Here is a 4630-nt window from a genome sequence, read left to right as displayed (position 1 = left end):
TAGTAGATCGAGACCCAAACGACAACGAAAATAGTTTAAATTTTGACCACAACCATTTATTATTATTATGATAATATCCAACGGTCAATTTTGATAAAGTCTATTTCCTCCACATTGTTGCTCATTGAAGGTATACTTTTCGAAACAGCTAATAAACTAGTTAGACTACATTAGTAGACATATAAGGATTTTGTGCAGTCCAAATAATCGAAATTAGAAATCGATAAATTTGATATTACCCATCTATTTATATCATATTAGCAGGTATTTTGTAAAAAAATTAACCCGATCTGCCATCATTTCGATATCAAATAAAGCGGTCAACCTTATGTGCACATATACTTCCCTAAGGGGAGCTAAACCACTAGGAGATAAACTTTTCAAAATTTTTACATTATTTGATATACCTCATACCCATGAGAGTATGAGAGCTGACAAATAGAAAAAATAAGTTGCGAATGAGCGGTTATGAGCATCTTAGTTTTATGTGGTATTTAGGGTTTAGGGTTGATCTAGTAGATCAAGACCTAAACAAAGACAAAAATAGCTGAAATTTTGACCATAACTATTTATTCTAATCATGACAGCATCCAACGGTCAATTTTGATAAAATTTATTTCCTCCACGTTGTTGTTCATAGAAGGTATATTTTTCAATACAACTAATAAACAAAGTTAAACCGCATTAGTGGGCATATAAGGATTTCGTGCAATCTAAACAATCGAAACTGAAAATCGATAAATTTGACATTATCCATCTATTTATAGCGTACACTACTAGGATTTTTGCCTTAGACATCGGCCAGAAACCGATGTTAAAAAAAAAACCATCCGATGTCTTAGTGGGTGATGTTAAAGATCACAAATAAAAAGACATCAGTCAAAAACCGATGTCCAGTTCAACAATAGACATCGAATAAGCTTATGGAACCGATGTAAAACCGTTATTACGATGTCATATTAGTGTGTTTAGATATCGTTAAATCTTCATATTTTGGCATTTAATGCTTAATGAAGTATAGGTCCAACATCACAACTATGCATTTTAATATCGTTTCTCAAAACACAAACGATGTCATTTAGTATTCGGCACATCAATTCTCACTATATGGCGATATCCCGTAACTCCTAGGACATCACTTATTCAATCTATATTGATGTCCATTCTTATATAAAACATCGATCTCTAGATTATAATTCAATGTACACTAGCTTTTGGGACATCGGTTCTGTCATAATATTTCATTATCCACTGACTAATGGGACATCAATTTTTTCTTTTAGAATTGATGTATTAGTTCTTATATGACTTCATTTTTTATAGTTATAAACTGACTTGTAACTGTTGCTAGGAAATCTAATGAGAATGCATATCGTAAGTAAATAAATTTTGATTAATATTGATGCTCAAAGTACATAACAACATCCCAAGTATTTCTATGCATAACATGTCGAAATGAAACAAAAATTTAAGTCTAAACGGTACATAATACTAGAAACATAAACGAAAGCAAGTTTCGCCATACTTATATCCCATTTGTTCTTCTGTTTTCACCTGCAAATGAAATGAAATGAACAATTAGCTATAACAAGAAAAATAGAAGGAAAGATTGGAAAGGAGAGGGGAAAGACAAAAAGACATTGAACTTACAAGACATTCCTATCCTAGTATCCATAACACAATCTGTTGGTTAACTTAACAATACCTTTCTGGGATATTTAAGTCCTTAATTATGATTAATCGAGTCAAAGGTCAACAATGTTGAACAAGTTACTATAAAAAAAAACTCTGCAAAGACATATTACATGCATATAATTGCTGTAATACTGTGACCAAACTGGAAAAAATATATAAATAAATAAAAGTATGATAAAGCCTAAAGCTAAAACAGACGTACCAATTGGAATGGATGAAGAGTTCTGTTCGAGCACGAGTCATTGCAACATATAGTAACTTCTTTTGCTGTCCGACAATTGAAGCAATAACGACATCATAAAGAATTTGACAAATGTAAGAGCAGGAATGAAGTTTCAACAGTAGAGTTTACCTCATGTACAAACAGTCTCCACAAAACTGTCCATGAAGCCTGTTGCATCGGCTGCATTCAGTATGATATCCTAGAGTTTTCTATCTGTAACACAGCATTTCAATTCTTGTAAATATATGAAAGTAAACCAAGAAGAAGAAAAAGAAAAACAAGAACATAGTTCCAGAGATCTCTGTCTTTGACATAGCATTTCAATCCTCGTAAATATAAGAAAATAGACCAAGAAAAACAAAAACAAGAACAGTAGCTAGTTGTATGAGAAACGTCCTAAAATGGCAAAAGCTTTTCACCAATTGATCCTAAAATGTCCAATGTACTTGGTTGGAGCAACTCACAAACACCATTGCATATGCATATCTCTATTACAATTCTAGGCAGCTCTCACAACATTGCTAATTACGAATAATCACTTTTCTAAATGTAAACATAGATCTATTTGTAAAAAAGACGTCATAAACTAGACCTCATAGCAAAATATACAAGTCTACAACTCATTTATTAATACTCAGAACCTAGGACCTAAACCTTTACCTGCCCTCCCGACCAACTACCCACAACTCACCATCAGACCCATTAAAATATCCACCAAAGCCTTGATCAACCAAAAGTACCTAAGCAACCAAAATTAATAGAATCTAGTTCAATGTTATCAAATTCAATTTCCTCTATTGAATTATAATAACCTGGTTGAAATCGCTCATCTAGAAATGTAATTATCAGGTGCAAAGTTAGAAGGCTCCGACCACATGCAAAATCACAGCCAAAGAATGTCAAATATGAATACACTGCAAACTCACCCTGCAACAAGCTGAACGAAAAGAGTTTATCTTTGATACTGTTGGATCCATGGATTGCATGTCAACTATGTATCTTATATGTAGATGACTCACTGCTGCTCTTGATTTCTCCAATGCTTCTGAGTTAGTACTACATTTCTTCAGCTTGCTCAGCGAGGCGACCTTCTTTTGGTACTCAAATTTCATGACCTCACCTGCCTACCCAATAATAGTCAATCCCAAATAAGATCGAATACACAGCTAGTTGATATATAGTAAAATAAATAACACGCTAAGCTGAAGTGTCAAACTGATATATCTAGTTCTGCAATCTGAGGTTGCTGTGTGCCTGTGTATGACATTGATTCCAGTATGACAAGAGACCGCAATCAACAATAGCAAACAATTACGAAGACAATTTGACAAGTTAGAGTCATTTAATTATATGAAAGTGCAAATGTATTCCTCTAACCAATTTGACTACCATACCTTCCAAGTTCTGCAACCAACCGATAGAAGGTAAGATAACTAAAAGAAAGTATACACCAAGAGATCTTTCCTCACCTTCTACATATGAATTCTTTGAATTCTTCTCCACAGATGTTCTGCAACCATATCACAAATCTGCATTCTAAATCTCATTCAAGCAGATATCCCCGAATCTCCACCCATTTATAATTCAATTTTCGATCAATTACCAAAAACCCTAAAATTGAAGACCGAAAATTCACATGACCCAAACAGAAAACAAAGAATTTAGTCACAGACTCACAGTGACTCACCATTAACACCATTAACTCAGAAGGAAGCCTGTTGTAAGCATATAAACCAAGATCAGAAACCTTGAAAACCAAGATCAACCTGCCCACCATTCACATGCTCTCAAATCTCAGTCTCTAAGACCCAAAATTGAAATGAATCTAATCTCTGTTGACCAATTCATAATATACAGAGAAACAAATTGAAGTTACTGACCTACTTCAAGCTACAGAAACCTTCATAGGCAGAGAACACAGAATCGAAGTCTCCTCTGCAAAACCCAAAACCTAAAACTCAACAAAAGCCCAAAACCTTCCAAATCAATCACAAAACAATGAGAAGAATCGAGAGAAAGCAAACCAGAGATGGAGAATGCCCAGAAAACTCAGAAGATGAATTGCAATTACATGGTCACAAACCCACCAAGCTCGAACTTGCCCAGAAAGCTCAATGAAGAATGCTTGTTTCTCGCAAACCTTTGGAATTAAATTAAGCAGATCGGTGAATTAAGAACTTGCAAATCCTTTGAAGCCATGAACTGAACAGATTCGTGAATTACCTATGACACAAAAGCTCACAAATCCCTCGAACTTCGATTCCCTTCACCGTCTTCAAGCAGAGGAGCTGGTTCGAGGCAGAGAAGGAAGAGAGGAGGATCGAGTTCTGGTCGGAGGCGGAGAACGAAGAGGATGAGGCTTCTGGTCGGAGGCGGAGAACGAAAGGAAAGGGAGGTTGGGTGCTAGTCAAACGGTTGGGCCTCAGAAGTTTTAGTTGTCCAAAACTCCAAATATGTCCAAGTGTGGGAAACAAATTTTCATGCCCCGCGTTTCTTGAAATTTTTTAAACTTAGCCGCTCAAAGTTTTCACAAAAATTTGAATAAAAGTTTAGTCACCGGCTATTTTAAAAATCGATGTCAGTTATATGCATACGTTTCATAATTTGAGGAATCGATGTTAATGGCATTTTTTTACATCGCGTGAATTCCTCACCGATGTAATTGTCGTGATGTCTAAGAGCAAAATTTTAGTAGTGGTATTAATAGGTATT

At 35.0% G+C, this 4630-nt stretch overlaps 1 long non-coding RNA gene across 11 annotated transcripts; it reads right to left on the bottom strand.

Annotated features, from left to right (window-relative positions):
* Positions 1-1372: 1372 nt before the first annotated feature.
* Positions 1373-4374, bottom strand: LOC112178565. Of its 11 annotated transcripts, none has more exons than XR_005805128.1 (9): positions 4142-4374; positions 3943-4058; positions 3799-3853; positions 3606-3684; positions 3388-3447; positions 2845-3042; positions 2048-2131; positions 1898-1962; positions 1373-1554 (listed from the first exon to the last, which is right to left on the bottom strand). It is a non-coding gene; the product is annotated as an uncharacterized LOC112178565 (long non-coding RNA). The 11 variants fall into 11 exon arrangements; XR_005805129.1 differs by having other exon boundaries at positions 3313-3428; XR_002927476.2 differs by having other exon boundaries at positions 3388-3428.
* Positions 4375-4630: the final 256 nt, after the last annotated feature.

This window comes from Rosa chinensis, chromosome 1 (genome assembly GCF_002994745.2).
Source record: "Rosa chinensis cultivar Old Blush chromosome 1, RchiOBHm-V2, whole genome shotgun sequence".
Lineage (NCBI taxonomy): Eukaryota > Viridiplantae > Streptophyta > Magnoliopsida > Rosales > Rosaceae > Rosa > Rosa chinensis.
Note: the sequence above shows the minus strand (reverse complement) of the source record. Positions and strands in the feature narration are given on the sequence as shown.